The sequence below is a fragment of the Ictalurus punctatus genome, chromosome 11 (genome assembly GCF_001660625.3).
Source record: "Ictalurus punctatus breed USDA103 chromosome 11, Coco_2.0, whole genome shotgun sequence".
Lineage (NCBI taxonomy): Eukaryota > Metazoa > Chordata > Actinopteri > Siluriformes > Ictaluridae > Ictalurus > Ictalurus punctatus.
In genome coordinates this window covers 18092161-18116823 of record NC_030426.2, presented here as the reverse complement: position 1 = coordinate 18116823, position 24663 = coordinate 18092161, and the positions used below count along the sequence as shown (strand labels likewise).

Here is a 24663-nt window from a genome sequence, read left to right as displayed (position 1 = left end):
CAGAATGCCTTTAAAAATTATTTATAGTATATAAGTAGACCTTAAGGACCACTCTTATAAAACTAGTACATAATATACTACATACATTTTCCAAGTAAAGGTGCAAAACCCTTGAGAGTACCACCCCAATGGCAATGAAAGGTACAGTTTAGTACCCCAATTTCTGAGAGTGTGCACCATAAACCTGTTTGACCGATTTATTAGTATGTTCTTGATGAAGGTTTCACTGGCCTAAATTTACATTTGTGATTACAGCAATACACACTTCAGCATAAACCAATCTGTTAGTCTAATTGAACAAAAAAACTCCCAACTCCCATACAAACTACACAACAGCAATCATACAGTTTTATTGTGTACACCTGTGCTTTATATGCCTAATTGCAGTTAACTAGACACTGTTGCAAGTTATCATTTGAAGACCCTGCTGGGGGGATAGGGACTATAGAAACCATTACAGAAATTCTAAGTACCATTATAAACCATCAGCTGTTAACAATTAAAACCATTACCAAATGGTTTCCATTACACAGTAGTACGTATTAAGAATACAGGTCCTTAATGATATCCACTAAACATAACATGACCCACAGGTACCATTACAATTTCCATTATAACCATTAAAAATTCTATGAGGATTTATACCCCCTCCCCCAGCATGAATCACATTCATGAGGTTTTCATCCAGATTTGATTTAATCTTGATGTTTTGTATGGGGGGGGGGGGGGGGGGGGGTTATTCCTGTTTACTGCGTCAGTAATAACCTCAAATAACCTTTATAGGCTCCCTGAGGTAAAGCATACATGACAACGCTGGAATTTAGTTCGTTAAATTTAGGTTATGTTCATGTAAATGATTCACACATACAGATTGGGGATTTTTATCTTCTAGTTATTTTTAAGTTGGCAGAAAACAGGATGAAACCCGGACTGAGCTTAAAGGCGTTACAGTGACACCTGCGCGCGCGCCTCACGACCTGAGGCGTGAAAATTCGAGAAAATGGAGGCGAGCACGTGAAAAAACTCACGTTCACAATGTCAGCTATGCGCCATTTATACATCATAACTGCTATTCGGTCTTAATAATTATATAAATAAATATCATTAGCCTAAAAAATGTTACGACAGTGTGTATTCGTCACGTGCTGCTTTTCACTGCTTTCACAAACACTTCTTCGTCTTCCACCATGACACGGCAGGAGAAAGCTGCTGGGTGAGATAATACGAAATGGCGGATGCGGAGGAGGAGCTGTTAGTGCGCATGCGTGAGAATGGTGCGCATGCACGGTGCAACAGGAGGCAAGGACGGAGAAACGTGACACTGCGCAGGTGTTGGTGGCCATTGAGGAGGAAAAAAAAGAAGACATGGATGAAACTCCACACATGGATCTGGACTGGCACTGAATTATGGCTTGCGCGTCTGTGCTAGTCCCAATGTCTATGCTGCTCCGTTTTATATTTTTTAAACATCACCTTAAGGTCCTGTTCAGTTTTCTCAGGACTCTAAACGAAAAACATCTAATAGATAGATAATTATAGACCAGAGGACAGAAACACGAGCAAATAATGCTGTGCATATAAAACTATGAGTCTGAAAAATGTGTCTGAAATCTTTTTGGAACTTATGCAGAATTAATTTCTGGGAATGCACCATAATGAAACCTTCTCTTATCAACCTGTGTGCTTTGGATACAATAGTTTGATGTAACTTTATGTTGATTTTTGTGGCATATTATACTCACAGAATTTAATTCCTAGCTCTAGAGTTCATAAGAGTGTCTGAGCTCTAAATTTCATGAAGGCAGCCCAGAAATGGGAAACTGAGGAATGCGAGTCATTTGTGTAGAAGTTTATACTTGTAAATAATGTTTTATCATTAGAGGAGAGCTATATTAATGCTCATTTTATTCATAAATGAGAGGTTTCCTGTGCTTCTATTGATGTTTATGTCAGATGTGGCTGTTCTGACACAAATACCAGTAAAGTAAGAATAAATATTCAGAATTGCATACTACAGACACAGAGGTAAGCCAGCTTCCCCCTGCTTTGGTGTTTGGTCTTCTGAGAAATCTCCCTGGTGTCTTATACTAGCCAAGGCATGCCAAGTAGAAGTGTCATGATTGACACCAATCAGATCACATATTTCAGTAGGGTGTGAATATTTTACAGTTTGGTCCAAATGGTACTTTTTCTATAATTTTACCTTTTAGGGAAGATAATTATGAACATCAGTGTGTAATGTACATACCATTGTTTGCTTTATATTATCCTGTACTCCAAGTGTTCACATTAGTCTCCAGTCCTTAATATGCTGTTCCTCAGAGTAAATAGTTGTTCTTGAGTTAATTTTACCTCTAGGGCCTTGACTGTTCCCAGCTGTCCCTCCTCCCATCTACTCTATTAGTCCCTTACCATACATGGACTTGGTTGAGGAAAGGAGCGAAGTGCAGAAGGCAGCTTCAGGAAGCAGCAAGCTGCCACTCAAACGGTTCTGTGCATGAAAAAGAGGAGGAGGAGGAGGAGGATCCATGAAACGTCTCTGCTGTGGCCCAATTACAGCTCCTTGTAGGCAGGATTTTTTTTTAAAGCACGAAGCTAAATATGCCACAGAAATGTGACACAGGAACTCTAAGTGCTCTGAAACCAAGATTTCATCAGTTATTCTTTCCTGACCTGTAAAGACTTGAGCTTCCATGGTAGCATCCACAGTTGTGAGGGAGTTTCCTGGACTTTATGGGTGTGGATATAAAAGTTTAACTATAACACATGCACATGACTGACTCATTTTCAAAGCATTCATCCCATGTTTGATATACTTTTGGCCAGAACGCCTCAATCTTAATGCAACAACAAGATTAAATTAGAGTTGTCTAGAACAGCGTTTCCCCCCGAGCTGTTTCCTTCATCAGCCACAGCCCCCTCTTCACTGTAGTACAGAACTTTGAATAATTCACAGCCAATACAACACTGTACTACACTGTGTATCAAACTGTCTCTAAAAATACTGCAGTCTATCATTTATTTATTTTCAGTATTTGCTTCATTCTGGTCAGGGATATCCAGCAACACTGCGCGTGTGATGGGACAACAGGTGGGAGAAAGTTGGATTACCCACACAGACACAGGGAGAACATATGAAACTCATCACAGATGATAAATGAAGGTCAGGATCAAACTGGGAAACCTCAGGCGGCTGCACCTGCCTTGCACATATACATGTGTATTTAATATTCATTTTATACATCTCCTCCACTATACTTCATCCTTGACAGATGTTTTATCCTATTTATTATAGGTCACTTTACATCTTTACCTATTTCCTGTACTTTTTGCACATTTTCACTTAAACCAATTTAGATTATAAATGTGTATTCATGTGTTGAAATCAGTAGTTAGGCTCAAATTGCCCAAACTGGATTCTTTGGAGGCTGTAGCAGAATGGAGGACACTCAGTAAACTGCCTGCCATTATGGTCAACGACATTCATCACATCCATAACACTTAAACAGAGAAGCGCCTTTAGCAAAAGACTGTGCTGAGGAACATACCATTAGATCTTTCCTCTGCATGGCAATCAGGCTCTGTAATGATCGCTCCCCCTGGCTTCTAATGATGTTTTTCTGAACTCCAACAAACCCATGTGACCAACGCTATGTTAACTCTCATCAACTGTTTCATGCTTATCCATGTATAGATGCTGTGTTTGTACTCTTTGGCACATTTGTGTATATTTTAATAAATTTGAAATCTGAACTTTTAATGCTACTGTAACACTACAGTGTCCCTCCATGTCATAAAGCATCCATCCATCCATCTATCTATCCACTAACAATGTCTATTTTTAGCCCCCTTGGGTCATTACCATTTAAACACAAAAATAAATGCACCATAGTGGTTTTGTCAGTTCAGGTAATGCCACTTTTACTTTGCTTCACTGAGCAATATTGCCTGGGGTTGGTACACTTTCATAAAGGAATTTCCTGTATTATACACTGTGGCCTACAGAGATGATTATAACCTCTTTTCAAGCATGTAGTTCATATATATTTCAATAAACATAATATCATATTATGAGGGTTTTTTTCTTCCAGGGCTGGCCATAAACATGTAATTATCATTAGAGTGCAATTATTTTGATGTTGTATTAATGTGCTGAATTATTAAACAAGAATTCTGTCTCACAACACGAAGAATCTAAAACAAGTTTCATATTTTATGAAACACACATTTCTAGTGAAAATTATGTGGATATTTATAGATTACACCAGGGATGACCAGGTGATTCTAGTAAGTGCAACACTAGCAGGGTGGATGTGGCTTGGTTGGTAGAGTGGGTTGTCTACTAATCATAGGGTTGGCGGTTCGATTCCCGGCCCACGTAACTCCACATGCCAAAGTGTCCGTGGGCAAGACACTGAACCCCAAGTTGCTCCTGATGGCAACTCTGCTACCATTTGTGTGTGAATGGGTGAATGAGACACAGTGTAAAGTGCTATATAAGTGCAGACCATTTAGTTTGCACGTTAATGGCATAGAATTTCACTAATACCGGTCCAGTTAAAAATATACTGGCAGAGAGATAGTATTGCTTGAGGTGCCTTACATTACATATATTTCAGTTAATTCATAAATAGTCTTAGTCAATTCAACCCATTTAATCTTTAAATGAAATAATAGACATAGATACCAACTTTGACATTAATACTGTGGCTATCATTGTATTTTCTTTTGACCTAGATTCAACTCAAAGATACTCTTATGTTATCCTGTAGAAATCTACTCATGATCACTACTCATGCCATGATCACTGGTTGATAAGTCAGTTAGGATCAGATTCAGCAAACCATGTGACATTTCTCATAAGCATTTAGAACATTAGACATAAGGTATGGTTAAAGATGTTTTAGTATGACACAAAGAGTTTTATTCATTTGAATCTAATGTGTTTCTATCCTTGCAACTTTTATTTCAAACTTCGTCTTTCTCATAGTATAGTCATGAAGCGTAGACTATGCATGACTGCATACCATATAAGACTCTCTGTCTGGAATTGAAGAAATGTGCATGTGAAGAGGTTAACAGGTGTCATAAAGACAATAACAGAATATCTTCTCTGAAGCAGTATTATTTGCGTAGTCTCTACGCAATCTAATGTATAACCTAAGGTTCATTTAAACTGGAATTCAGCTCAAGGAACAAACTGAGGTGTGAACTAATTTTGAACTCATTTCGAACATGAACAGTTTAAGTGCATAAAAGGAATATTTAAAGGACAAATGATATAACAAATGAAAGATTTCACAGGCCCAGTTGTAGATATAATGTGCTGATTCAGATCCAGCAGACCTGCTGACAACATGCAAACAACAGAAAGTCTTCACAAGAGTCTGGAAAAAGCAGCAAATTCAGCAATGGCAAATCTATAATGGCAAAACAGAGACTAACTGCAGTTCATTGTCTCTGTATGTGTACACTGCACAATGACAATGAAGTGCTCATCTCATCTTTATATGAAAATCATCATTGACCCAAATTGGATAGACCAAATTTTCTGGCTCTACCACACCAGTGGGTCTGACAATGGTGAGGCAGGAATACAGCCTAACAATAACTCAGTCTCAAACAAAATTAAGTCAAGAGGCTATTATTTGCTTTACAACAAGATCTTGGCAGCTACAGAGTATTGTTCAACTAGCCTAATTTTGGTGTAAAAACTGTGCCCCTGACAACCCTCTCATTAACTGTCCTGCGTGTTGCTCCTCATCCACTGAAAATATTCATAGAGTCACTCTGTAGAGGATTTTGTATTTAAAAAAAAAAAATTTTGGTGATTGTCGTGGTCAAAAATGCTTGAATTTGTTGCAGCTTTAAAAAAAAAAAAAAAAAAAATTTGTTAAAAATCAAGTTTTGTGCTTTTTTTGCGGAAAAATATTGAATCGCATTAAATTGTTTTGCACGTGTCATTCGCAGTGATGTTTGTTGATAAATGAGACCTTTTAGCTGTACTCATGTTCGACGCACGTGAATTGTAGACGGCTTTGACTGAATGCGCATTGTGATGATGTCACATTATGAGTCTTGGCCCAAATCTGTGGAAAATCTGTGGTAATTTTGAAAAATTGCAAGCTCCTCAGAATATTGCAGAATTTGCTGAATTTTGCGTTCATTTTTGCAATTGCAAAACCTCAAAATCCTGAAGGCAAGCATGGGGAAATGTGAGGCCTGCCCCAGTGGGCCTCGGTGTGGCGCTTGTTACAGTTCAAATTTTTGATCACTAGGTGCAATGATAACTGTATGGAATTAAATGTGAGCACACTGCCCCAAAATTGCACAACATCTAGAGAGGCAAGTAAATCAGTGGAATATCGTAGTATAGCTGTCAAATAGCAAACTTAAAATTGTTGGTCACTCAAAAGAGATTCAACAGAATTTAAAACGTATGGGGTTGTGAATGAAGTCTTCATGTGGGTGAGCCACCACTGCTATACCATCACTATAGTCTGATTCCTGTAATGAGGATTTAAACTCTTCTCTGAGGGTTCTCAAAAACCACATATAATATTTTTTGTGTGAACTTGTGAGGTTTGGCCCATGCACGCAAACCATTTTAACAACACCTGCCATCATTACAAGCTAAAAGACCAGTATTTTAAGTTAAAGTATATGACTGTGTTTGTGCCCTCCTGTTTTTTAAACACTGAGTACTGAATTAGGATTAGGGCCGATTAAAGAGGCTGGATATGAGCTAAACACAGCTAGCAGTAATCACACATAATCCTGTAAGGGTGATCTTCCACCAGCCTTTAAACGACTACCTACTATGGCCAATATATAAATAGACAAATAGAATATGCTTTTTGTTTTGTGATTTAAGACATGCATAGTCTGACATTCAGATATTAAAAGGCTATAGCTGTCAAAATAAAAAATAAATGGATACAATGAATGGCCATGCAACCTACAATAATTGAAAATACTTGAAGTGCCTCCAAACACAACAGTGAAATAGAACAAATAATGTTGTTGTAACCACCATTGTCCTTAAGACAAAAAAGCTTCAAGCTATTCAGGTGAATTGCAGTCCATAACCACAAGGTAATTTTCTCACAGCTTCATTTTACACATACGGCGAGAGGCAGTAGAGCTAACATTATGCTCTCCAACTAAATACAGGCCAGCAAAACAACCCTCTAAAATACTTATAAAGTGTTCTTTTGTCAAAAAAATTATCTTATTTTTAAATATTTGCTACATTTTTTAATTTAGTTAAAAATATATAAACATCATGACACTGCAGATGTACTGTTGCTGTATATAACAGAGTTTGCTTCATGCTTAACCCCCATTAACACCCCAAAAGTAAGAAGTTTTGACTGCACATTCACTTTTCCAACCTTAGAAAAACCCAACAAAGTAGAGCATTATAAGTACGCAAAACATACCAGTAAAGGAACGCCCTGTTTCAAAACACTTTCTACACACCTGACTGTGGACAGGGTTATGAATATTCCACATAAGTCAGGATGTAGAGCTCTGTATTTGAATAATGACTCAGTAGCAAGACATGAGAGCAAACTGGTTTCCACTCAGTTTTAACCTCACACTGCAGTTTGCTTTTTTTTATTCATGGAAAAAAAGGCACTTTCATTCATTACTGAGAGTGCACAGTGTATTCAGCACTTCTGTAATCACAGCTTTCTCATGTCCTCAAACTTAGATAAGCAAGGACTGATAATGATAATGCAAAGAGAAACAAGAAATAAGACAGAGGCACAGAAAATATAAGAGGCAGTGGAGGCAGGGGAGAATTGAAGGAAAAGTGAATTCATTTGCACACAGGGAATACAAATTTATATTTAGGTGTACTCTGCCTAATTCAGTATCTGGCCTTCTGCAATCTGACTCCACACAAAAAGAAAAAGCCCAGTCCATGTGGAGGAGGATTGTTGGGTGGCTAAGAATAATAAATGTGCATGGACAGAAGGCCAAAACCAGTTGAGGATTCAGAAAGAAAATCAGCAAAGATTAAAGGAGTACTCAAGTGTTTCTTCCAACTGCACCTCTAGTGCATGTGCGACTGTACTGAAAAAAGAATGGAAAGAAAAGGCATTTACTTGAAATCACTTGGAAGTGAAATCCACATTATAATGGAACTACCACGGGCAATTGTTGGGGCAGTAAACATTGCAAAAAAGAAAAGTATTAGTAAATGAAGCCATAAATTTGTATAACTAATCCTGGGAGCTGAGACTACCTTTTTAGAGGAAAGAATTTATAACAAGCAAGGTTAGTTAGTTAGCCAATACTAGCTAGGTTGTCATGGTTGTGGTATGTGCATTGCATGATGCACTTGGGTTTTTTTTTCCATATCATTATGAAAGGAGCTCCTATCAGTGCTTCTTCTGGAAAAAAAAAAATCTGATCTTGAAAATACTCTACTCACTACTGAATCACTCGAATTTGGAAAGTTTGATTAAATTATTTAAGAACAATAAGCTTTTTCCATGTTTGACATATCCTAACACCTACTGTTTTCACCTACTACTAATGTTTCAAACCAGGGGTGTCCAATCTTATCCGCAAAGGGCCGGTGTGGGTCCAATCAAGTACGAGCCATACTTGATTCCACCTACTTAATTAGTTGAGCTTGGCTTTCAATAGATTTAGGTGTAGCTTCTGCTTGGTTGGAATGAGAACCTGCACCTACCCCGGCCCTTTCTGGATAAGATTGGACATGCCTGTTTTAAAATAGAATTTTAAATATTTTAAACAGAAAATTAACTGCCTTTATACTTCCTTAACAGGCGAATTTTAAATGATTTTTTTTAAAAACCCAGTTATAAATGGTATGCACTTATATAGCGCCTTTTAACCTTAATGGTTCTACATTCGGTTTATCATTCACCCATTCACACACACACTCACTATAGCCTGCCATCAGGAAATTACTTGTGGTGTCTTGCCCAAGTACACTATGACATGTGGAGGCATGTGCGCTGGATATTGAATCACCAATCTTGTGATTATTGGACAACCCGTGTTAGCACCTTAGCCACAGCCACCCAATTTCTTATACAGAAGTCAAAGAATCGTTTTCTTTTCTCAGTACAAGGGAACAAATGTGAATTGTTGTTTGTGGTAGTCAAGCATAGAGATGCTGGAAAAAATTTTAGGGAGTATTGTCTGCTCATAAACAGGCATGACATTAGAATTTAGCATAAAGAGTAATGCAAGAACATCTTAATCTCATTTCTCATTGATCCACAGAAATGCAACTACCATGAGAGTTTGAGACCTAATATGAGAAATGCTTTCACAAACCAGTCTGAAAGCACATGACCACGAGAGACAAAGATAATGCTCTTTTTTTTATTGCAAGGATCAATAATTGGGTATTGATTGATCGATTCAAAGTCATATGTGTTGATGTTGTGTGTGAAGGCCAGTTTCCACTAGCAGATTGAGAGACTTAGGAACAGCTAAACTCTCTGGCCCATTTAAACCCACCACCAACTCCTCATGAATAATCAACATGAACACGCACTTACAACAAAAAAAAAACAAGGGCTCTGATACATGCATACAGAAGAAAGTTAATAACTGGTGATGACGCTCTTGGCATTTCCTCTGCATAAGGAAATAAATTGCGATGAGGTTTAGCATTGGACAGGTGACCACGCACAAATATCACCCAATGTCCACCATCCCTGTCCTGTCTCATATTCTCCAATCTCTGCAAATATCAATCAAACACATAATTTAATGGGACTTTCTCAGTTTTAGATGCCACCGCATGTAGGTATACCAAAAATGGTATAATGAGTCTTTATTGGTCACATATACATTACAGTGAAATTCTTTTCTTTTCTTTTTTTTTTTTTTTTGCATATCCCAGCATGTTAGAAAGTTGGGGTCAGTGCGCAGGGTCAGCCATGATACAGTTCCCCTGGAGCAGAGAGGGTTAAGGACCTTGCTCAAGGGCCCAACAGTGGCAGCTTGATGGTGCTGGGGCTTGAACCCCCAAACTTCCGATCAGTAACCCAGAGCCTTAACTGTCAAGCTACCACTGTCAGGAATATGTATTCACGATAGATGTGTATTAATAATTGCTATACTCTCATAAACAGGATTATGTGAAGAAAGTATTATAAACCATGGAGAGATCTCTCTTTGTATCTGCGCGTGTGTGAATTGGTGAAGGTCAGCGGTGTGAGAGAAGGCCACCTCCTACAGACAACTCGATTAATCATTGTTTCAGCATGAATCTCTGGGGAGAACAAGCACGACTCAACCTGAACTGAAACATTCCTGCGTGAACGTTTGAACCTGGCAGCCGTGTCCATGTTACAGTGCAGATGTTTGTGCTGATTATGCAATCATTTTACAGTCAGAGGACAGCTCTGTGGTTTGGAGATACAGTAAACAGTTTATTACCACAAAGGTCACTGCTGATGTATCTCATACTTGAGGACACATTTGTTCATGACTAATTTGTAATATAGTCTGAGGATACAATGCAAGGTCCTCTTCAAAACACAAGATGATAGACAGGATTTTAAGAGCAGGACAGGTGAGAGAGTTTTTATTTTATTTTATTTTATTGGACTGTGATTCTGTGGAGCAGCCTCATAACAAGTTTAAAATGCTTTATACTGTATTTGTTAACTCTGACCTTCAGATGAGTTCCTTTGTCATTCTCTTATTTATAACAAAATACAAAACATTAAAAAATAAAGATCGATTTTTGTCACATATCAGTCCGCATGAATCATGTAGGAGTGTATTGGAACTCTTGTAAGAAATGCAATTACATGTACATTAAAGATCAGCTGATCACTTTGTCGAGCACATACCAGGAGAATAAAGGATTTCTCATTTACAAACTACTTGGCGAAATTGCAATTGCATGAAATTGTTTTGCACGGGCTTTCGCAGTGATGTTTGTTGGAAAATGAGACCTTTTAGCTGTACTCATGTTCAACGCAGGTGAATAGAAGAGGGCTTTGGCTGAGTGCGTGTTGTGAGGACGTGTCTTGTCCCAAATCTGCGGAAAATCTGTGGTAATTTAATTTGCATGGTTTGGAGTTAATTTCTGTGATTGCAAAATCCTGGAGGAACTGATTAATGCTCTTCCTTAGAAGAACAACTCAAAAGACAGTTTCTGAGTATGGGGAGTCAGATGGTGGGAATGACGAGCCTTGCCAATAATTTCACTGTAACTGCAATTCACCTCACAGTCAGCAGAGGACAGTATTAATGATAAATTGCTCCTTTAAGGCCTTTGAACTTTTCAGTCCCAAAAAGTAGATATTCTAATGAAACTAACGTAAAAATCTACTGAATACCAACCTCTTACAACGTCAGGACGACATGCTCAGCTATGAAAGCATTTTGTCCAAAATATCACATCTCTCTGGAAATGCTGTGTATTTGTTATTTTTGTCACTTAAGTCCATTACAGTTGTAATATTTTAATACTTGTGCATTTAAAAGCAGCAACATTTACTTTCACTTGAGTACATTCTTTTGGCTGGTTACTTCCACTTTAGTTTAAATAGTAGCATTTCTCAGTATCTTATCCAGCCCTGAATATACAGTACTCTGTGTGTGTATATATGTGAGGCTTCAGCAGTGTTGAGCCTCAGAGCTGACCACAGCCTGTATGTTTGCTATGATTGGTCACAGGCTTATTTCCTTGTCCTCACCACAGGAAAGCAGTGAACATGAAAACAGGAAGCTCTCCTAGACTCAGACATCGGAGAACTACTTTCACGGTGTGATGGTAAGAATTACTCATCTCTGCTCATATCTGCAAACCATTCAGGTTCCTTGATCTAAGATAAATCAGTGACTCACTTATATATACATATATACATGTATAAATATATATAGGTAAAAAATATAAGCAATTCAGTGCATATTTTCTTATGTAAACACACAGTTATGAAACATTTTGCCACTTTTTATTAGCATTCTCATCTAGATTGAAGATCACCTGATTAGTCATGCCAGAATAATTCCACATTCATCTAATCATAATTAATTCAGATGATCATGACAAACAAGTTCACATTTTCTGGTTCAAATGTTTTGTAACTATGTTTTGTCATGTAACACAGTAACATTCATTTCCAACTAACCGCTGTGTCATAGTACTTTATTCATTTACACAGTTTTTGTTATATTCATTTTCCATTCCATTCTGTTTATTGTTTAGTAATGTCAGTGTGTTTTAGTAACATGCTTTATATATTTATAACATTGTTAAATTCCTGATTCTGTTTGGTCAGAAGTTGTAGATTAATTTTGTATATCATCAGTTCTGATTTTAGTGCTGGCTCCAAGGGAAACTGGCAAAAACTCAAATAAATGAAGGCTAAAAATTAATGGATTAAAAATGGTCTTTTATTAAACAAAGAAAACATGCTGTATAACCATCAGTGTTTTGTAACATTCAGTAAGTTTTCCACCACAGGAAAGTCTTCAGGACAGGTTTTTGTGCTTTCCTTTTTCTTTGTAACATGACAAGCTGCAGTTTTACAAGCTGTCATTAACTTAAAGAGAAATGACAGTTTATAGCTGCTATGACACAAGTGACAACAGGAAGTAATTTGTGTCATGGATGTTCCACATGATTAAATGTAACTACAAACTGATCAAGATTATGTGCTGTTCTTTATTTATTAAAATAATGTCATTATTGGGTAACACTTTATAATGTGCTGTTATTGGAAAATCATCAACTTCAGGGTGGTAACAGGAAATCCACTTTGCATTGGCCAACTTCACACAACCCCACTGTTGATAATTTTCCTAAAACTGCACATCTTTTCATGTTTTATTCCTTACCCATTATACGGTTCATCGTCTAATTTAACTTACACATGTTCAGTGTTGATAAATGGCTGGTTTCCATAAGGTGCATGCGAATTAGTATAATGATAATGAGTCTTTATTGTGACATGTACATTACAGCACAGTGCAGTTCTTTTCTTTGTAGGAAGTTGGGGTCAGAACGCAGGGTCAGCCATGATATAGCACCCCTGGAGCAGAAAGGGGCAAGGGCCTTGCTCCAGGGCCCAACAGTGGCAGCTTGACAGTGCTGGGGCTTGAACCCCCGACCTTCCGATCAGTTACCCAGAGCCTTAACTGCCAATCATAATACTGTCACTATTATTCTTATATTATAAAAAAAGGACAAATAAAAACCACAACAACACAGAAGGCAAGTAAATCAATCAAAGTATTTGTTTTACTTTAATTAAAAGAGAAGGCAAATCAATCTCTCATTTTCACTCACTTTTTACCTTCTCAGTAGAAATGAAGATGCCAGAAAGGTAGAAATGTTCTAACATGTAAAAATAAATCTGTCTGCATATGCTCCAGACCCCCCCCCCCCCCCCCCCCCCCCTTTTTTTTTTTTCAAATCATCACATCTGGATTCTGGTGAAGCCAAGACATGAAGAGGATTAGCTGTAATGTAGAAACACTGATAGATTAATCAAGTGGTCTAAAAAAAAAAAATAAATAAATAAAAATAAAAAAATAAATAAAAAGCATTAGCAACATTAAGTACATGGGTATGAATGTGAAGGGATTGTGCTCAAGTGATGTTCTCCATCCTGGGACACAACTGTCTGTTCGGATAATGAGCATGGAGAGGAGGTTAATTATGTTTATGTTAAAGACGGCTGAAGAGTACTTCAAGCTGACATTTCGACTCGGACATGCGCATTAGGGGTGTTGTATCAGTTTAGTGCTCCTAAAATTCATATCTGTATTTGTATTCAGATATAGAAATAGACATGTGCTTTGGGCAGCTTTTTTTTTTCTTATCCAGTTATTACTTTTATATGTGCCTGCCCACAAATTAAGATGGCTCTATGAAGGTGAGTCAAATGGAAATGTTAAGAATTTGTTTTGCATTGTTTATCACAGATAGGTGTCACAAAAGTGTATCAGGTTTAATGTAGCACTAGAAATGGTTATTGATAATAGTACATTTTTACTTTTGCAACTACAAATTTAATGTATAGTTTCTCTAATTTACTTTTAAAGAAATCTAAAAACTGTTAAAGTATGACCGTAATCAGGCGGTTTCAAAGGATTTTTAAAAAATGAATGCACTACACTATAAACGCAATGTCCACGTTAATGAATGTGGTCTTTGCCCCATGAGCTTCATATTTGACTGCTCACCTGCTTGAAAAAAACAACAACCTCCCACTACGGTGACTTGTTTGTCACATTGCGATTCCAGTCCTGACCAGCTGTCTTTCCTTTAAAAACAAAAACAAACAATAGTGCACCTCTTATAAATATCTGTAACATCCATTAACATCTGTTCATTCTGAATTATGTATTTATGATCAGTTTAATGCACATTAAATAGTGTTCTGTCCATAATAGTAAAAAAGCTTTAGAACTGAACATACATTCTCTCAAAGAGATAAAAAATCTGTGTTTAAAAGACCAGGCTGTGTTTATTTTCAGATGACTGCAACCAGAGCCACTTAAACTTAAATCTCTAGCATCAATGAAGACGACACAAGGAGCAGTGAATGAAGTAATAGAGGAAAAAATGAGAGATGGAAGAGGAAAGGAAGATGATAGAGTGAAAAGAAGAAGAAGACAGCAGAGAGCAGACAAGGGCGGGGGCGGGGACAAAAGGATGAAAGGGGCCAGAGAGAGTAGATACACCAGACTCCTTTATCACTGGGCTAGAGAGGGGGAGGGGCCACACTATATCCCACACCTCTGCCATGTGGGGCCCACCACACGCACGCACACGCATACACACACACACACACACACACACACACACCTTTAATGAGGCACAGAAACCATGCAGGCACATAGACTGTACACGTGATCTTGGCTTGTCACCGAGATGTGAAACTCTCTCTCTCTCTCTCTCTCTTTCACACACACACACACACACACACACACACACACACACACACACACACACATTATTTAATGTTCCCAGCTTCTTGTCACCAAGCTACTTTTTTTTTTGGACACTCATTTAAAGGACACCTAGTATAAATGTAGACAGTCATTTACATGAACATCTCTATGATGTTTACTCAGTAGGAAAATGAGACTATTATATCCTCTGCATGTAGATGCACTGCACTATGGCCATTGCATATTAGTTAACCAAGAGCGCCATCTTTAGATTTAACACAATGTTCACTGCCCTTGAAAAGCTCTTTAGACATGAGAAAAGCATTAAGAGACTCAATAACATGCTCTGCTGCTCAATGAGGTTTACTTGCATTTACACCCTCTCTCTCTCATACACAACACAGATGATGTCAGACCCGTCCATCTGCGATACTATCTAAAAGAAGCTAATAAAAAAGGTGCAGCAGGGATTAAAATGGGATTAAAATGAATGAAGGCATTTAGACATTGGCAGCTGTTTGTAACTGAGATTTAACAGAGCTAATAAGTGATAGGTCAAGGCTACATTAATATCTGAAAGGTGAACGCTACATTTGCAGTAAAGATGTTCACAAATAACGGCATCTGTAATGCAGCTAATGGATCACTACAAGATGATGCAAAACACACAAAAGCAGTGAAGGGATTCTGACAAAGGACACACACACTTTTGTGCTATCACTTTTGTCATACTATACTTGTGAGGACCTTGACAAATCTAACCCTAACCTTAAGCTCAATAGCCAAAAGGAAACCTTCTGAATGGAATAAAATCTGCTTTTGTTTTAAAAAACAACAACAACAAAAAAGGGGGTTTTCCTCATGAGGACAAGCCAAAGTCACCAAAGGGTCAAAACTGTCAGATATTCCTATCCTTGAGGGGACATTTGGTCCCCACCAAGATATAAACACACACACACACACACACACACACACACACACACACACACACACACACACACACACACACACACACTTAAAAAAAACCCTGACATTGTAGTATTTCTGCCTGTAGGCTCTGCAGGAATAGCTGCTGAGCCAGGAGGTGTAGTTACCACAGCAACCAGAGCTCAGTTCTGATATCACGACAAGTCACCATGGCAACCATGCCCAGAGCACCTGTCGCAGCGTGAGGTCAGCAGTGTTGCTATGGAAACACACCAGCTGAAGCAATGAGCTTGTGCGAGAGGCGATAAAAAGGACACTAGCACCTCATGTCAATCAACGACCACCAAAATCTGTCATTTGGTACAATCAGCTGAATGCCACAGGCATGTCATATACTCTAGAACGTTGTACTGAATTCAGGACAATGAATAATCTTGAATAATAATGAATCCTGAACTGAAGGTTTAAGGAATACGAGACAACATCTAGAATAAACAGGCGCCATTCTGTTTTATCCATGCAGGAGTCGTCGTGCACAAGGCTACAGTGGATGTGGGATGCCTGCATGGGCTCTAGGGAGCCAGGGCTCCTGAGCAACAGACCTTCATGAATAAGCATGTGACTCCACCCCCTCCCTCACTCTCAATGGGGCTTTTCATCGGGCACACATTGTATGGAAGCTGGCAGAGATGAATGCACGCCTTTTGAAACACGAGGCAACAAACACACACGCGCTCCTTTACACGCTCGAGCCAGAGACGTGTGGTGTGGCTTTGGGTGCAACCCTGCATTCGCCTCAGTCCATAAATACACAATCCACCTACTCGTGAATCAGACTGGAAGACGTCTGCCACTGAACGGACTGGTGTTTGGCGCCACCTGGTGCTCTGTTTAACCATGAGGTTGAGATGAAGATATTTCAACCTATACTTATTGGAAAGCTGCACAGAAAAAACATATGGAAGGGGGGGTGGGTGGGTGTGTGTGGGGGGGGGGGCAACTATCCATGTGACATAACAACTTCCACTTCTTATGTGTACAAAAGGCTTAATATAATCTGATTATATTAAGACAATACAGATCTGTGTTAAGAACTTTAATGAGCCAGCTGATGAGCCCTTAAACAGGCAGTCAGCAACTTTCCCGTCTTCATCCACTTATAAAGAGTCATGTTAAAATAGACTGAGAAAGAGATGCAGACAAATAAGATGCTGCTTCATGCCTAAAAATATTACACACATGTCAGTATGAGGCAGAAAAAAAAAAACAGTAGTTTTATCCGTGAACACACAAGTTAAAATAGACAACAGGGAAACAAGCACAGATGAGATGAACCAGGTGTGTTGAGCGCTGATCCAGATCCATCTGCACAGCGCAGATGGTCCTTGAATGATGCAAGAGTGAGGCTGAGAGGGATCTACCGCTATGAGGACTTTCATCATCAGCGACTTACAAGTGAGGCAGTGTACAATTCATGCATATAGCGGAGCAATAGACACAACACTGGATCCTAGGATTTAAAATCTCTTAAAACCTTGTGGTCATTAGAGCCTTAAACGCTGAGCTGCCATTACCCACAAACCCATCGGTGGAAAAAAAAAAAAAACTTTTGAAAGACATTGTCCTTTTCATCCAAGCGTAGTCACAGGCACATTTCCACTTCATAAATCCACAACAGCAACGGGCCAGTCAAATTCACACACTGACATTTCACATTTTTGACAGACTAACCATTTTATCATTGGATAAAGACTTACAAAAGCACACATTCCGGATGACATTTTGAACACAAAAAGGTTTTATTTCGCTGTCCTTTCATGATTAAGTCTCACAGGGTTACACTGAAGACATTGGGTAATTTTTAGAAAATTGGTGGATTGTGATCGTATGAATATTACTATGATACATTTGATGGCAGCAAAGTGGTGGTGGGGTGGGGGCATTAAACTAAGAATTTCATAAAAGATCTCTGTGTTGCATAGAACTGCAATATACAGTTGACAATGATCTAAAAGAACCATGAGTGAACTTCATTAAAAAATCTTGTTGAATTTGTACTGACAAACGTGTGTAATGAATTTAAAAGTGATTACTGGATTAATTCCTCGGAAACACAGAAAGTGGCACCTGAAGAACATGATCCCTGCAGAAGTAGAGGTCACTGCACACACACAACCTCATACACACAGAATGAAAACGTTTTCTGGACAGCTTACTTCTTTTTGTTTAGTGACAATCTGCAAAACAAAGCAGAAATATTAGGATCACCTTCAGAATAATATTTCAGAATTGCTGGTCATAAGCTTTACTCAAATAAAATGATGCAAGTACAAGTACGCCTTTTTTAAAAATTTTTATTTTTTTAATGAGCAACATGTTAGATGATCATAAAGACGACATTCCTGGTTTGGCTACTCGTCAACATTGTTTACAAAATAAAACACTATTTAATGGGGTAAAGGGTACCACAAAATCTCTAGCATATATGTTCTGTGCTGCTCGAATTCTCCTGTTTTAGATATCCAGGATTCTTTGAGACTGCCTCTCTTAAAAACAAACCCAGAAATAGCATCATCATATACTATCTCATACCATATACATACATCTCTACTGAACACATCAAAGATAATATAATATTAAATTAAGATTATATATAATTTGCATAGAGGAAATCATTCCCACCATTTTGGCTGCTTGGGCCTCTCCTTCAGCTTTGTCCTGCTTAGCTTTTTCCACAAAGAACTGAGCTCACTGTGCTTCCTGTTGGGCTAGAGGACAACAAGACCAGCTTAATCTTGAACAGGCAAGCCTTTACACTGTATATCTCACTACATGTGCGAATAAAAAGCTGTTGTTGTGTGTATCAGTGTGTTACACACCACCTTGTTTGGCCTCTACAGCTGCTGTGTACTCTTTGCTGAAGCTCAGCTCTGTGATGGCTACGTCATCAAGGATGATGTTGAAGTTTTTAGCACGTTCAAACAGCTCCCAACAAATCAGAAATGAAACCTGATCTCAGAGAGTACAGGTAGGGTCAGATACCTCTACATGAAATTCATGGCTGAAGTAAACAAATAACTAAACAACTGGGAGTGAAAGCAATGTCAGAGTGAACATTTCCCACATCTTGTTCTTTTTTTCGTATCATTACATGTGATCCCACTAAATAACAATGACACTTTAATAACAGTGTGTTCTCTGTGTTTAGTGTCTCTGCAATAAAATACTATGTCTATGATTAACCCACACAGCTCTAAATGAACACTACAACAGTGAGTTTCACAGCAATGCAATGACATTATGTAACACAAAGTTATTTAGAGAAAACTACTAATATTTTTGTGGTATATATGTGAAAGTGAAACCCTACACTGGCTCTAGCTGACATTATAACGCGCAATTTAATCAGCCTATGAGATTGCGTCATTCTTGGTTTAACTTCATTTTCCTTCTGCCATGTTCACTAAAAAACAACGTAAGTTTGCAGTAGGCTGACACGTTTGTGTGATATTAGCTGTAACCCCTGAATGGCCTTAAATCAACAAAACATCTGAGAAGGGAGGTGCCCACCTGATGACCCCTGTGAAGTGTCTCCCACAAAACTTTTCATCATCTCAGCAAATACTTGAGTAGGAAACTGCTTACCAAAGGTATTGAAACATCTAGTTGCATGTAAACAAAAGCATATATCATCAGTTTTATTACTTTATAGACTCTGTTTTATTTGACATAAAATGTGGCCAATTCACACTATAAGTTTTTCAGAACAAAGTTAATCCTCTAATGATAACTCGAGTGTCTTTTTGCATATCGGTCAGAATTCAAATAAAACTATAATTTAAACATAAACCATGTCTAATTTAATCTGGATGCACTCAGGATATTCAGGATTTGCCTGATAGAAACTTGAGCCTACAAAGATAAAGCGAACAGTTGGCTAACTGGCTAATCAAGCTCCGTCTTATGATCCAGAAGATCATACGCTAGTTCAGGTCAGGCACTGCTGAAAATTAGTGCGCGTGTGAAATTAGTGCGCGCCTTACCTGAACTCTTTGCGTCATGAGCTGTGAGGCATTGAATTTGGCTACAACACTCTTTAAGACCTCATTGACTATGGAAGGAAGGACATGTTCATCATAGTCCTTCCCCAGATGCTGGTACATGTGGGGAAGGTTGCAGCACAATGTTCACCATCTGATCACACACAAAACACAACCAACATGAAGACAAAATATATGTTATAGTGAATATACAATGATAGGAAAATAGGAGGGGGAAAAAACCCTTGCAATAACCTAGTTGCATAAATGTATATACATGTAAATATGACATTTTTAGAAAAAAACACCCTTTTAAATAATCTTTTACATGCGATCTGTCCTCAAGGAGGTCACATTAGTTTTATTAACTGATAAATGACTAGTATATGATTTAATGTTAAAAGTTCAACCACACGCTATACCAGTAATGGATGGATGGAAGTATTTAATGAGTAATCAACCAACTGTCAGAGATCTTCAAAGGAATACGCAGTTTTCTTAGCTACAATCATACACAAATGTATAATTATCACAGATAAAAAAAAAAACACCATGCTTTGCACTATACTGAGCAAAGAACTGAAAACCCACCAACAATGGAAGTATGTTAGACTGTTTGAGTCAATATTCTTTTATGCAAACAAATATTTTACAGAACAATCACGAATTCTCGAGTGAGAGGTATTATAGTAAATTAAGCTCTAAATCTGTATAATTAATTCATCGAAGTTTATGTCCATAGTAACTGCTTTTGAACTACATGATGCTCTATATAAAGACACTGGTGTATTCCTTTAATTACAAGACAGGTATGCGATGATCAGACAAATGCTTGGCTTTATCAGAATAAAGCTAATAAATGACACCGCTGGAATAATATATACCTTTACTTCCAGTCAAAGAGGAAATCTTGTGTGGTTTTGTGTGGTATCATATATAATGGGGTACTGAAACCATGGTATCCTGTAAAAAGGGGGAAAAACAGTGAGATTTGGGTATTGGTGGTAGATAGATGTACATCAACAAGAGTATTGCAATGAATTAAACTGTAATTTGTATAATCACTACCTGAAGTGTAGCCACACAGACAGGACAGTGTCCATCTGCATTCCACCAATTCTGTTGAAGATGATCGCTCGCTGACCGCCCTCCACTACAGGACAAACATGCCTGCGTGTTAATGACACTACATACTGAACATCGTTTTTTACTGATATGTTCACCTCTCTACACATCCACATAGATGATGTGATGCAACTGGCACACTAATCTGTCATGTTCAAAATCAGAAGATGATAATTTAACCCATGAAGAAACTCTGACATAAAGAGAACTGAATTTTTTATAAGCATTGGATCATGGCAGAAAAGGTCGAGGCTTTTTTTGTGTTACTTTGTTTTATGTTCTGGTATTAGAGGTCGACCGATTGATCAGTTTTGCAGATTAATCAGCACCGATAACTGATTGCTGGAACTATCGGTAATAGCAAAAATCCACACCGATAGTTTTTCCCGGTTGCATCCATTGCAGGAGCTGCTGAGAAGGGTCCACAGTTAATATACAGCATGAGAGCGGCCTCTAGAGGTGAAATAAAAACTATCACTGACAAACTGTGTTGTGTTATTTGAAGTGTTTTTTTATTATTCTTTTTGGATATCTCTATTTTTATTTGTTATTCGGAGTGTTACTTTTTGGTTCATTTTGGATGTACATCTTTTATTTACTTTCATATTTATTAATAGTTAATATTATATTAATATTTATTTCATTTTAAAAAGTACAGAACATGTTCATGGTACAGTCATTACTGTATATTTTTATAATAAAGTTAAGCAATATTTTACTTTGAGTGTTATGATTTCATTCAGTATCGATTTTAAAAACTATTGGTTGATTAACCGTCCAACTTATCGGTAAAATCCAATATTGATCGACCTCTATCTGGTATTACATCTCAAAGCAGTGACAGGATCTAGAAGATAGCCAAAAGTATGCGGACATCTAATAGTTACACCCATGTGTGATTTTTGAACATCCCATTACAGATTTAGTCACACTTAGCGATTATAATAACCTCCACTCTTCTGGAAAGGCTTTCCACTAGATTATTATAGCGTGGCTGTATAGATTTGTGCTCTTTCAGCCTCAAGGCCAAGCACTGATGTCAGGACAAGGAAATTCCAGTTCATCCCAAAGGTGTTCAGTGGGCCACTCGAATTCTTCCACTGAACCATGGTATCCTATAAAAATTGACCTCGCTTCGTGCACAGAGGCATTGTCATGCTGGGTTCCTTAAATCCAGTGGAGGGAAATTGTAATGCTACAGCATACAGACATCCAACAGTTTTGAGAAGGCTCACGTAAGGGTGTGACAGTAAAGTGTCCACAAACTTTTGGCTATATAGTGTACAAATAATGAGACAGCTCACAGATGTAGGCAGTACCTGTATAAGTGGCCTCTTTGATTCCATAGGCAAGTGCACCAGCGCAGATTAGTAATTTAACTCCAATCCCTGCACCCCGAGGGCCAAATGGACATACGGCCAGCAAATCCCTCAAATGCTGAAGAAACTATTGCATTATAAAAGGAATAAATGGCACACTTTATAGCCCATTTATCCAAAGCACTTTACACTGTGTCTCATTCACACACACCAGTGGTAGCAGAGCTGCCATGCAAGGTACTAACTTGCCATCAGGAACAAATTGGGGCTCAGTGTCTTGCCCAAGTACACTTCAGCACATGGAGTCATATGAGCCGGGAATCGAACCACTAGTGGACAACCCACTCTACCCACCTGAGCCACAGCCATGATATGCATGATCCATGCAGACTATCTTTGCTCAAGGACATTGAATGTATGGGAAAACTGCTGTGCATCCAGATTTAGAGTCAACAAAACCAGTTGGAATGAGCATACTTTACATTAGCATACTTTTGCCAGTGTTTGTCAACATATCTAGAATTGGGGAAGATAATCTTTTCTGCAAAAGCCAGGGTTCTCAAAGCGAGGTCTGTGAAGCATAGCTAGGGGTTGGTGATTTTCTCTTTGGTGGAAACCACAACCCAGAATTATCAACACTATGTCAAGTGAGTGTAAACTTCAGAAATTCAGGTGAAAATAAATCTCTCTGGTTATATCAAGTAGCAGAAATATTATTGCATATATATAGTGAATGTGTGTACTTTCTGAATAAATTGTTTTAAAATAAATCTGTATTAAATGAGGGGGTCGGTGCTAAAAAAAAAAGTTTAAAAGATCTCTGACTGTAAAAAGTTTGAGAACTACTGCGCAAAAGGGATTGTTCTTTCTTCTTCTTCTGAATACCCATCAGATACATGCAAAAATAAAATAAAATAAAAAATAAATAAATAAAGACACATACAAGCTAATTAAGTAATCTGACTTGGCTGTGTATGTGCTTACTTGGAGTGAAAACCGGCAGCAGATGAGACTGCTTAGCCCAGGTGCAGAATGTTTTCTCATCTTTATAAATGCAATAAATACATTTTATAAATAAAAACACAACAAGCTAACTTACAAGAAATCACTCATGTGGTTGGTTTGTCTTGGCTTGCCAGGATGTATGATTTGGTTTTATTCTTCTGACTAGAGTTATGCTAAAGAAGAAAAAGCATAACTTTACTCCTTTACAATAACTCATTATCTAGTTCATGTTAAATGTTCAGGAGCTTTTTAGTCTTGAAGCCCCAGGTTCACAACCCAGGTTTGTTGTTGACAGGTTTAAAAGCTAATATTTTTGTGCGTTGTTAAATAAACACAGCTTTTCTGACCATGTCCTTAACTTAACACCAAAAATACATTACTTGTCAATAAAAGAGGAATTTAGAGTGTAAGCTACTCACATTAGGCTCTTTATTACCACTGTAGTTCTCCCAAGGTCAGCACCAACAACTTCCGCATCCCCGGAGCATTGTGGGATATATAGTTTTCCCTGAATTGAGTTTCTCGCAGTGACGTCAGACTCAAGCTGTTGAACGGCCACAAGCTCAGCTCTGTCGAGATGAATGTTTTCCACTTTGTAACACACTGAATCCAGCTCAAGGCCTTAGATGTTCAGTAGATGATGAACTGAATTAGGTTTTTAATGAGGCAGAAATGTAAATGCTATTCTAAATGTAGCTGTGATGGGTTATTAATAAGGATTATTGTATTGTTTATTAACATTGCAAGGCTGGATGGTACAGTGGTTGAGCAGGTAGTGTTGCCACCTCAAAGCTCCACGGTCTCCAGTTTGATCCTGAGCTTGGCTTACTGTCAGCCTCCGACCGCAAGACCCTTCGGCGAATTGTGAGGACAACTAAAAAGATCATCTGAGTCTTTCTACCCACCATCAATATCTCATTCAACAACCGCTGCATCCGCAAAGCCACCAGTACTGCGAAGCACCCCTCTCACAGACTCTTCACCCTCCTGCCATCATCTGGCAGAAGGTACAGGAGCATCCGTGCCACCACCAGCAGTCTCTGCAACAGTTTGTTCCCTGAGGCAGATTACTCAACACCATTCTGCCTCCCTAGGCTAATCAAACATCTAACCCAGTCAGACTCAGTACCACTGCACACCACACTTTACAAAGCTGCATCAGTCACTTTTATATTATGGAACTTGTTTGTGCTGCCAATATTGCTGTCATACTTGTGCTGCTACGCTACACAACAGTTTACATCCCATGTTCTGTGTATTTATTGTTTTGCACTCATCTCACAATGTTGTGTATTTGCACCTTATGTAGTTTTGCATATTCTTCTGTGTTGCACCAT

The 24663-nt window shown here is 38.2% G+C and overlaps 2 long non-coding RNA genes across 4 annotated transcripts; one reads left to right on the top strand and one right to left on the bottom strand.

The window, feature by feature from the left end:
* The first annotated feature begins 9890 nt into the window (after positions 1–9890).
* Positions 9891–12656, top strand: LOC128634034 (uncharacterized). Its single transcript, XR_008397232.1, has 2 exons — positions 9891–10570; positions 11711–12656. It is a non-coding gene; the product is annotated as an uncharacterized LOC128634034 (long non-coding RNA).
* A 4983-nt stretch (positions 12657–17639) lies between these two features.
* LOC108271562 (uncharacterized) lies at positions 17640–21239 on the bottom strand. 3 transcript variants are annotated; one of them, XR_008397228.1, is made up of 6 exons: positions 20946–21239; positions 20762–20840; positions 19881–20031; positions 18717–19499; positions 18520–18605; positions 17640–18074 (listed from the first exon to the last, which is right to left on the bottom strand). It is a non-coding gene; the product is annotated as an uncharacterized LOC108271562 (long non-coding RNA). The 3 variants fall into 3 exon arrangements; XR_006983248.2 differs by having other exon boundaries at positions 18520–18846; positions 19408–19499; XR_006983247.2 differs by having other exon boundaries at positions 18520–19499.
* Positions 21240–24663: the final 3424 nt, after the last annotated feature.